Source organism: Lutra lutra, chromosome 4 (genome assembly GCF_902655055.1).
Source record: "Lutra lutra chromosome 4, mLutLut1.2, whole genome shotgun sequence".
Lineage (NCBI taxonomy): Eukaryota > Metazoa > Chordata > Mammalia > Carnivora > Mustelidae > Lutra > Lutra lutra.
The window spans coordinates 42,564,850-42,576,556 of NC_062281.1; the positions used below are offsets into that span (position 1 = coordinate 42,564,850).

Genomic DNA, 11,707 nt, shown 5'->3' on the forward strand with positions numbered 1-11,707 from the left:
CTTAGACCATTTATTTAATCCAGTCATTCTTTGTCTCATCTGAAAACAAGAGCACCTCTCCAGAAGAATTGAGAAACAAGGTTAGTAAAGCCCTTCCCACAATATCTAGTATATTTGGCTGATACACGTTAGCTACTTGGCATCTTCACTTGGCTGTTCCAAATACATGGAAAAAAAATTCCCTATGTTCCAAACAAAACTGATTATTTTCTACCTACAAAGCCACTCATGTTTCTAAACTCCCAGCTGGGCCACGCTAGTTAGAATCCTGCACCATGCTAGAGCTTTCTCCTTCCCTGTCACCCCTCTCATTCAGTGTATCACCAGGCCCTGCAGATTCTTGTCCCTCAAAATCTCCTGTCCAGCCCCTCCTTTTTATCTCTGCTTCCTCTTGCCCCATTCAAGCCCTCGATGCTCATCTCAATCACTCCAGGGGCCTCTGCATTGACCTCAGTGGTTCCTGGGTTGCTTTCTTAAATCCCTCCTTCACTCCTCTCCAGTGACCCCCCCACCCCCAAACACCACTCTGGGCTAGTTTGTCTCTAAATCCCACAGTGCTTTTGAATTAACAAGGAAACTGAGCAAAGGGAAGGCTCTACCCCCAAGAACTCTGAAGACTTCTTGCTCAGTTCTCTTCCTCCACAATGAAAGGCACTTTTATTAGTTCTAGACAGTGACACTTAAAAGTAATTCAATTCTTTCTGATTAACTTCATGCTCCCTATCACTCTCTTTTAAATTGCAAACATTGCAGGAAGGGATAATAAAAGCAAACCCACACGTACAGATTTCGAGAGAGAAGGCCATTGTGTGGGACTCCCTGAATGTGTGAAGGATTTATAAGAACCTGGTATTTCCCGATTGGACTCCCTGCTCCACAGACATTGGGTCTTAGGTGGCCCTTCTGCCACGTACTAGAAGGGCTCCCAGTTGCCAACTCAATGCCACCCGGCAGATCCTAGGCACTTGAATCACATCTCCCAACAGCTACGACCAGCACATTCATCAGGCGATGAAACTCAAGCTTGGAACCCTGTTCTGCTCTTCGGAGTGAACGATTTGTGAGCTGCTCAAGACCTACTGTGATTTCTGGGTGTGGGATTTTATTTTATTTTATTTTATTTTTTAAAAGATCTTACTTATCTGTTTGACAGAGATCACAAGTAGGCAGAGAAACAGGCAGAGAGAGGGAGAAGCAGGCTCCCTGCCGAGCGGAGCCTGACTCGGGGCTCAATCCCAGGACCCTGGGATCATGACCTGAGCCAAAGGCAGAGGCCCAACCCTCCGAGCCACCCAGGCGCCCCTGGGTGTGGGATTTTAAAACAAGTGCTCTTTCACCTTTCAACCCCTTCCCCACCTCAGGGCTAGTGGTTCTCAAAGCATGGTCCCCAGTTCAGTAGCATCACCATCACTTTGGGAACTTGTGAGAAAAGCAAATTCTCAGCCTCTACTTTCATTATGGAGGGAAGATAGAGAAGATGATAGCTGAGAGACTGGGACAAAGAAGAGGCTAAGGTCTGGAGGTCTCCCTAAGATCAAAGAACAGTTGTTTTAGGAGGAAAAGAGACCCTGGAGGGTCTTGACTAAGAGGATGCTTTTGGGAGCCCGAACTGACTCTGTCCACTGAGCAGCAGTGGGACCTGGAACACTCCACTTAGCCTCTGAGCCTCGGACTCTTCATCTGTAAGATGAAAAATAATCACAGGGTTGTTGTGGGGAGGCAAAGAGACACGCTACCCATAAAGCAGCTCGTATTAATGTTCAGCACGTGATAGGGACTCCATAAAAATGTGATTTTCATTAAGGCAGCTGGAAAGTGTGAAGGTGGTCCGAAAGGTTTAAGATTTCAGGGGGGATGGGGCCCAGGAAACTGTGTTGTAACATACCCTCCAGTTGATTCTGAAGCAAGAGCTCGAGTCTTGCAAACCACGCTGGGATCACCTGGAGTGTCTGTGAATTCCCAGGCCCAGACTGTACCTTACACCTCTTAAACCAGAATCTCGGGGGCGGGTGGAGCCAGTGCAGGCCCCTGCATTTTTAGAGCTACCCAGGTGGTTCCAGTGGGCAACCAAGCTGGAGAACCCCTGCTTGGGCTCACACTAATATAATTTAATAGCTTTCATTTATGAAGCATCTGTAATGTGCTAAGCATGGAGCTTCTCATTTATTTACATATAATTCCCAGAACAACTCTAGAACTTTAATAGTATTACTCCCGCTTTAAAGAAATAAATATTGAGCTTCGTGAAGTTTTCGTCTCACCCACAGTCACCAAGTCCGTGGAGTCAGGATGCACATTCAGGATTTTCTGACTAAAGACCTGGGCCAGAGCTCCCCGCCCCCATCCCCACAATACAGCATTCCTGGAGCTATCATTAGCATACGGACGAGTGTGGCCAGCGGCAAGGTGAGATTGGGGACTTCCGGATGGGTAGTAGCTCAGCAGCGGCTAAAAGTACTTAAAAAGAAGCATTCATGGGGCGCCTGGGTGGCTCAGTGGGTTAAGTCGCTGCCTTCGGCTCAGGTCATGATCCCAGGTCCTGGGTTCGAGCCCCGCATCGGGCTTTCTGCTCAGCGGGGAGCCTGCTTCCTCCTCTCTCTCTGCCTGCTTGTGATTTCTCTCTGTCAAATAAATAAATAAAATCTTTAAAAAAAAAAAAAAAAAGAAGCATTCACCAGTTCTGGGCGTTTAGATTTAGGACTCAGACAACCCAGCTTCCATGGTGGCTCTGTGCAAGGTCCCACGTTGTGACTTAACCTCCATTAAGTGTCCATTTCCTCAGGTATGAAATGGTGATATTAACACCTTGTTAGGTTGCAGTGAAGATTAAATGAGGCAGCACCCATGAAAGTGCCTGGCACATACTAAGAGCACAATAAATGTATGTCCTGGTGTTGCCATGGGACTCGACCTTGGAAGTGGCAGTTTCTTTCTTCAGTATTTTCCACTGCTTGACTCTATTTACATTTTCTTTCTTTTTTTGTTTTTAAGATTTTATTTATTTATTTGAGAGACAGAGAGAGAGAGAGAGAGAGAGTATAAGCCAGGGTGAAAGGCATAAGGAGAAACAGGCTCCCCATGGAGCAGGGAGCCCGGTCCCAAGACCCTGGGATCATGACCTGAGATGAAGGCAGATGCTTAATGGACTGAGCCACCCAGGCACCCCTATTTACATTTTCTATGCTTCCCTCTGTCCCTAATGAGAGCCGATTCTTTCTTCTCCCTGCCATTGTTTGAATCACCCTACCTAAACCTTTATCCATTTGCCTGAAACAAAACACCTCCCTTTCTAGTCTGACAGTCATCCTGCTCAAGTCAGATTCCTCATCTTCTCCGGATTAACCGCCCCCTCTCTGTGGTCCGATGCCTACACGCCTTGCCTGCTGCTGAGGCTAAGTGGAATTACAGCCTCGGGTTGATGGCACATGGTTGGATCACGACTTCCTGGCACATGGTTGGATCACGACTTCCTGGCCCACAGGAATACCCAGCCTCTGGGAAGGGCTCCAAATGAAGCAACCTTCCAAAGCCTCACTCTCTACCTACATTCACCAGTCTTTTTTCAGCGCTCCGTCACGCCTGGCCAGGAAGGCTTGTTTCTCTAAACTCAGAAAAAACTTTGAGGGATTTAGAGAAGAAATTCTGAGTCCATCCCTTTGGTTTTGTAGCTGAGGAAATGAAGTGTTGTAGGTCAAGTGGCAAGTCACCGGTGGAGCCCAGGCTGGGACTTGGGTTTTTTTTTACCCTCAACAAAACACTCCTGCACCCGGAAGCTGTTTCTGCAGTGGAGACGCTTGTGGACGAGCGTGAAAGCCATGTGACCTTTGTACTAGCTGTCAGTGTCTTTCTTGCTACTGTTTGTTTAATATTTTAAAATTGCGGGGGCGCCTGGGTGGCTCAGTGGGTTAAGCCGCTGCCTTCGGCTCAGGTCATGATCTCAGGGTCCTGGGATCGAGCCCCGCATCGGGCTCTCTGCTCAGCAGGGAGCCTGCTTCCTCCTCTCTCTCTGCCTGCTTGTGATCTCTCTGTCAAATAAATAAAAATAAAATCTTAAAAAAAAAAAATTGGGGCGCCTGGGTGGCTCAGTGGGTTAAGCCGCTGCCTTCGGCTCAGGTCATGATCCCAGGTCCTGGGTTCGAGCCCCGCGTCGGGCTTTCTGCTCAGCAGGGAGCCTGCTTCCTCCTCTCTCTCTGCCTGCCTCTCTGCTTACTTGTGATTTCTCTCTGTCAAATAAATAAATAAAATCTAAAAAAATAAAATAAAATAAAATAAAATTGCATATTGGGGCACCTGGGTGTCTTGGTTGATTAAGCCTCTGACTGCTCATTTTGGCTCAGGGCCTGATCTCAGGGTCAAGAGGTCAACCCACTCATCAGGCTCCACACTCAGTGTGGAGTCTGCTTGAAGATTGTCTCTCCCTCACCCTCTGCCCCACCTTCCCACTGGCGAGCGCACACTCTGTCTCTAAACAAATAAATAAATCTTTAAAAAAAAACCCAAAACTGTGTGTTAATTAAAATGTGGTCATAGTAGAAAAATATAGCAAAAAAGAAGAAAAAGGAAAAATCAAGAAAAAGTGACAAAAGACAGCAGGGGGAAGGCACAGCAGGATAGAAAGAAACAGCTGAAATTAAGCAACAGGAGAAGGAAAGGGTAAATAAAATCTGAGGCCTGGAATAGGTAGACATCAGAGGCCCACCCTTCCCTTTGGGCTCCATTGTACACATAATCACAGAGAGAATATCACCATCCTCACCATAACCCCCACTGTCCCACCCCCCACATCTAAGGCTCTGTCACTGATCCCTCCTTTCTCTACTCTTAACATTGTCCTGCACCAGCAGCTGAGCCCAAAAAGTCAGGGAGAACTCAAGAGTGTGTGTGCACTGATATAACTGGCTCAGATAAATTAAAACATTGCAGTGCTTGGTACAGAATTTGGGTTGCTTGATGTAGGAAACACTCTGGGAGTTTAATCATTCTGGGGAAACTATTTCCTTGCCTAATGTAAGAATCAGGGTAAAATTTGGATATACCCCCATGGCCAACTCAGTCACTCAGGGTACTGAATCAAACTGGGGATTCCAAAAACAAGGTCATGTGTCATTCCATTCCTCTTTGGGGAGGTAAATAATGCACAGGCAAGAAACAGACACACCCTGACTCATTCACTTTTTTAAGTGCAAGTTTTTATTGAGATAATTATAGATTCATGTGCAGTGGTAAGAAATTAAACAGAGAGATCCTGTCTACCCTTTACCTGGTTTCTCCCAGTGGTAACATTTTGCAAAACGATTATAAAATTTTATAACCAGGATGTTGACAGTGATGGAGCCCATTTATCTAGATTTCTCCTGTTTTACTTGTTCTCATGTGCGTGTATATTTAGATCTATGCATTTTTCTTACACGTGAAGTTTCCATATCCACCATCACGGTGTAGATATTGAACAACTTTGTCACCACAAAAATCCCTTGTGTTGTTTTATAACCACACCCACCTTCCTCCTGCCCTACCTCGTTCCAGCATACTTAACCCCTGGCAACCACTATTGTGTTTCTTAAACTTAGTCATTTCAAAAATTTTATATAAATGAAATCATAGGGTAAACTTTAGGGGTTGGCTTTTTTCACCCTCATAATTCCCTAGGGAGTCATCCCAATTGTTCCAAGTATCAGTAGTCTGTTCCTTTTCATTGCTGAGTTCATAGACTTTTTTACTCTGTGACTGTGAGCAAGTCACTTAGAAGTTTGTACTTTTTTACCTGATGGATCTTGGAAAGGGTCTTAACCCTTCTATGCCTTCATTTATTCATCTGTTTTGCTTTGTTTTGTCTTAATCGTGGGAAGTTGGTAAGAGCATAGTTTCTTCCAGGAGTGATAATAAAGATCAAATGAAGTAATAAACATAACAATGTATTGTGAACTGTAAAGGGACATATACAGGTAAGACATTATTATAATTGCCTCTTGGAAGGAAGCTTCTATTTTAAATTTTGTTTTTCCTGCTTCCAGACATATCAAATTACTCCCATTTTGGGATTTTTCTTCCTGCCAGCCGAACTCAAAGGGGACTCAAGTTTAGCTTTCAGGGCTCCCTTGAGGAAATTAATAATCTGAGCAGAGAGGGAAAGAGGTGGTGGGGTGGGGAGGGAGCTAGGGAGAGAGGAAGGAAGAGGAGGAAGGACAGAGGGAGAAGTTTAATAAGAGAGGAAGAGGGACAGGGAGAGTGAATGAAGCTTTCAAGGCTTTTCTCAAGCATTCTCAAACTTGTTCTGATGGTAAAGTAAGTGCCTAAAAGTCTACTTGCAATTTACATAACACTGTCAAAATTGCTAAAAACAGCTCCACTATCTAGTACAGAACCCAATTTCAATGTCCGAAAAAAATACCTCTAATCACAGTCATGAGCCCTCCTATCCATGAAAAGGAACAGGATGTCTAAGCTTGGAAGTCTGTTTCTGAGTTTTTCTGTTAATATTAATTTTGTGGGGGCACTTCAGTGGCTCAGTTGGTTAGATGTCTGCCTTCAACTCAGGTCCTGGGATGGAGTCCCACATCAGGCTTTCTGCTCAGCAGGGAGTCTGCTTCTCCTTCTCACTCCTCTGTGTTCTCCCTCTCTCTGTCTCAAATGAATACATAAAATCTTTAAAAAAAATATTCAGTTTGTGTTCTACTGAAGTTCAGCAGAAGACAAGTGATAGCAAGCTCTAAAGGCTGACAAAAACATTTAGGGGAGATAAACATAGAACTTGAAATTTCTGCCTCCCCCGACTCAAACCAGAAGATACTTCTTCTATTTTGGTGGGACTATTCCTGCCCAGCTCACCTTCTTGTCTCATTAGCTAAATCAGAATTACTGATGGAGCTTTTATATTTTTTTAATTTTAATTTTTTAAAGATTTTATTTATTTCTTTGTCAGAGAGAGAGAGCGTGCACAAGCAGGCAGAGTGGCAGGCAGAGGCAGAGAGAGAAGCAGGCTCCCCACTGAGCAAGGAGCCCGATGCGGGACTTGATCCCTGGACCCTAGGATCAGGACCTGAGCTGAAAGCTGCAGCTTAACCCACTGAGCCACTCAGGCATCCCTGATGGAGCTTCTTAAAAAAATATAGATTCCATTGTCAATTATACCTCTATAAAGAACATTTTTTTATAAAATACATAGATTCCATTAGTAAAAACTAAATTCAAAACTAATGAAATCAAAAATAATTTACATACATGTATTCGAATTCCCATGCCTACAAGTTCAGTAAATCTGGGAGGGGCCCAGAAACTTGTTCTATTTTTTTAAGTTCCTAGGTGATTCTGACATTCAGCCAGGTTGGGAACCTCTTCTATTTCTAGTGCCCTTGATGGACTTTTTCTGACATTTCTGGGTATTCCTCTCTTTCCTGGAAGATCTGTCCTCGTGAGTTTTCCTTTTTGTCAAAAGCTGGTTTCTGGTGGGTTTTCAACCTCACTTCCCAGAACTACATTTATCAAGGTCATTGTCACTTCTCTCTCTTACTCAACAACTCAGCAGCTTTAGACTTGGCGGCACACCCTCTTGGCTTGAAATACTTTCACCTCTTGATTTCGGCAACGTTGGGCTGTCCAACCTCTCAGATTCTTCCAACTCAGCTCCTTTGCAGGCTCCACCTCCCATGCCTCACTCCTCAAGTCCCCTTGCTGGAGCCCCCACTGGGCTTCCTTCTCTGTCTGGGCTACGTTCAGTCTCTCCGTGATCCTATTGAGGCAGGTAGCTTTCAATACCATTCATATGGTGTGTTCCCCTTGCAGCACAAATACTAGTAGCCCATGGCATCTGCAGCTCCACATCCGACCTTCTTCCAGAACTGCCTGCTCCATACCTCCATTGGATATCTACTAGGCATCTGAACCTTAACATGTCCAAAATAGAACTCTTGACCACCACCTATGCCATCAGCTCTTCTGCAGCCTTCCTCCTTTCATGTTCCAGCCCTGCCACCCATGCGGTTGCTCAAGCGAATCATCTGGCAGTCATCTGTGCTTCTGCTCACCTCATCCACCTATAAAACAGCTTTGGAACAAGATGGGATCGGGAGGGAGACAAACCATTAGAGACTCTTAATCTCACAAAACAAACTGAGGGTTGCTGGGGGGAGGGGGGTAGGGAGAGGGTGGGGGGGTTATAGACATTGGGGAAGGTATGTGCTATGGGGAGTGCTGTGAAGTGTGTAAACCTGGCGATTCACAGACCTGTACCCCTGGGGCTAATAATACATTATATGTTAATAAAATATTAAAAAAAAAAAACCACCTTTGGAGCCTCTCCACTTTTTACTGTCTCTCAGCTGCTTCCTGACCATGTCACCATGATCTCTCTCATCAGAAATGATTGCAGTGGCTCCCCAATTGGTCTCTCTGCTTCCATTCTTGCCTCCTTAGAGTTGACGTTCCACTGAACACTATTACAAATGTAAATGAGGGGATGCCTTGGTGGCTCAGTCGGTTAAGTGTGTCTGCCTTTCAGGTCATGATCCCAGGGTCCTGGGATGGAGTCTTTGGGGTTCCTTGCTCAGTGGGGATCCTGCTTCTCCCTCTGCCTGCTGCTCCCCTTGCTTGTGCTCTCTTTCTCTCTCATTCTTTCTCTCTGACAAATAAAATCTTTAAAAAAGATAAATGAGCTCAGACCACTCTCTTGTTTATTTTTTTTTTATTTTTTAAAGATTTTATTTGTTTATTTGACAGAGAGGGAGCACAAGACAGTTTTCTGAGGATTTTCAACCTGCCTGATCTTTCTCTTTGTTGTTAGCTGACATCTTTTCTCCCATTGCCTTTTCACTATCTGAAATTTTATCTATGTGTTTACTTGTTTACTGCTGGTCCAGCTCCGTTGGAATGCAAGCTCTAGCACCATAAAGTAGATGTTCAATTAACATTTGCCTAATAAATCACTTATTCATACCACAATATAAATGATTGATAGGTACTCCAAGTATTTCTTTTTTCTTGGGCATTACATTTTAATTGGGATGAAAGCTTTAGGATCAGGAAAAAGCAAGCTGGAAAGATTTTAATCATCAATTTACTGACCGAGGAGAATTTCTTCACCACTCCCCTGAAAAATCATACCTCTATTTTTATAGGCCACCCCCATTTTCTGTCTGAACTTGCTTCTGGATCCCCTCCAACTTTCCTGGGAGGTTCCCTCAGAAATCTGTTCTTCCCTAGTTGAATCCACCCCCTCCCCCCAACCTTAATAAATGTTTGAACATCTGGGCTTACAGATTCTTGTTTGCAGAAACTACACCTTGGCAACTCTTGTCAGAGGCAAAGTCAGGTTCTGGGGGTCGAGGAAGCCCTACTCAGCCTGCGTCTCAGTGGTTTTCAGTAGCCTGCTGCCACCTCAGCGTTACGCTCCTGGCCTGTCCACACCCTCATTCTTGTCTACCAGCTCTGCTGAGCCCATATTTCCTGTGCCTTTTCTGGCCTGTACCTTTGCTTGGCTTTCTGCTGGCTGGATGCCTAATTTTGCCTCCTGCTTCTCCATTTCTGGAAACACTCCACCGTTACCGCCGCTGCAATTCTGCCCCCTAGTAGCTGAAACTGGAAACACATCTCTGATTGGAACCATAGCACTCGGATTTCTACTGCAGCTAGCTTCCATCATTCCCAGAAGGACACAGGTGCTGGAGAATCTCTCCACTCATAGGGGCTTCAGGAGAACTGGCTGTCTCCGTGGCATGGTGACAAGGTGACAGTCAAGATATTTCTGTGAAAAATCAAAGATATTTCTGTATTCAAGTCACACTATCCCCATTATCCCATCAATGGTATGTTCTCCCTTTTTTCCTCCCTGTCCCTTGTTCACGACAAGGATGGCAGTTTCTCTCAGGGCATGAGGCTGGCATGAGAATTTGGTAACTCTTCAAATTAATGGATATTCTGTAAGTGTCCAACGTTTACTAAGTGAGGGTGGAAAGAAACTAGTTTTCTTTTAATAAAAATTACTCAAACTAAGGGATTTATAACATGTAATTTCCTAAACCAGAAAACGTCCTGGGAAGGATAATTTTCTTCATGCTCCAGCAATAACCACAATTTTGACTATGACCACAGATTAGATTTGCCTGTTGTTGAACTTCGAATAACTGGAATTATACAATATGTATGGGGGTGGGGTCTGGCTTCTTTCATTCAGCATTTTTCTTTTTCTTCTTCTTTTTTTTTTTTTTGTAACCTCTACACCCAATGTGGGGCTTGAACCTACAACCCAGAGATCAGGTGTCACACACTCCACCAACTGAGCCGGTTAAGTGCCCCTCATTCTGCATATTTTTTGCTTGTTTGGTTTGTTTGTTTGTTGTTTGTTTAAGAGAGGTAAGTGGGGGAGGGGCAGAGGAAGAAAGAGAGAGAGAGAGAGAATCTTAAGCAGGCTCCACACCCAGCATGGAGCCCCATGTGGGGCTCAATCTCACATCCCTGAGATCATGACCTGAGCCAAAATCAAGAGTCAGACACTTAACAGACTGAGCCACCCAGGCTCCCTTCATTCAGCATGTTTTCAACATTTATCCATGTTATTGCATCTAATTGTTCTTTTTCTTGCTGAATAGAATTCCATTGTATAGATGTAGCATAATTTGTTTATCCATTCTCCTATTGTTCATACTGTTCCCAGATCTTTCCAGGCTGTTGTGAATGAAGCCACTCTTTGTGTACAACTTTTCATGGATAGTATGTTTTAATTTTTCTTGGGAAATTACTTAGAATTCGCTGAGTCACAGGGCATATATTTGAGTTTACTAAAAACTGCCCGTTTTCCAGGTGGTTTTGTCACTTTACATTTTAGGAGACGTATAAACCTATAAAATGCAGGTAACAAAATAACTTACCCTCACTATCTTTTTCTCGAAGGAGAAGTTCATCAGCTGGGGCATTGAACTCCAGGAAACATCAGCTGGAAAGTCTTGGAGCTGGAGGCTCATCTTTTAGTTGTTAAGCACAAGTTGCACAATCACAAAATTAGTGATTGTGACTAATCACAAAATTAGTCACTCCAGATTGGTCGGTTCTAGCAAGGCATGACTATTTATTTATTTATTTATTTATTTTTAATTTTTTAAAGATTTTATTTATTTATTTGACAGACAGAGATCACAAGTAGGCAGAGAGGCAGGCAGAGAGAGAGAGGAAGCAGGCTCCCTGCTGAGCAGAGAGCCCGATGCGGGGCTTGATCCCAGGACCCTGAGATCATGACCTGAGCCAAAGGCAGAGGCTTTAGCCCACTGAGCCACCCAGGCGCCACATGATTTTTTATTTAAAAAAAAAAAAAATGCTGTGTGCTTTTCGTCAGTTCCATAAAGGTGAAATCCCAAGTTAAGTGGTAATATTTCAGATTTATTCCAGTGATGTTTTCAGTGTCCCCTCTCGATCACCGCTGGGAACATTCAGATCACATGGTTGTGTTTCTCATATTGTTCTTCTTGTTCTAGGAGATGGGGATGCAGACACCTTTACTGCATCACCTGAAATGTATAATACTTTTTAGTTATAACAGATTTTTTTAAAAGCATAAAACTAATCCACAGTTTAATACATGATTATAAGGCAAACACTGCAGTAATCACCCTCCATGAAAAAAGTCAGTACCTCGCCAGTCACTCCAGAAGCCATTTGTAGGCCCTTCTTAAACACAAATCGTCTCCCTCACTACAAAGTATAACTACTCTTGACTTTT

At 44.0% G+C, this 11,707-nt stretch overlaps 1 protein-coding gene across 7 annotated transcripts in view; it reads left to right on the forward strand.

The window, feature by feature from the left end:
• Positions 1-8,101, forward strand: part of LOC125098548 (uncharacterized) — a 31,757-nt gene extending 23,656 nt beyond the window's left edge. For 6 of the 7 annotated variants that reach the window (XR_007126869.1, XR_007126866.1, XR_007126863.1 and 3 more), the window contains 2 exons: positions 2,268-2,406; positions 3,294-3,443. The gene's annotated coding sequence lies outside the window, so the exon portion shown is untranslated. Of the gene's footprint in view, positions 1-2,267; positions 2,407-3,293; positions 3,444-7,963 lie in introns of those variants that run through there. The other variant, XR_007126865.1, reaches the window with a different exon arrangement.
• Positions 8,102-11,707: the final 3,606 nt, after the last annotated feature.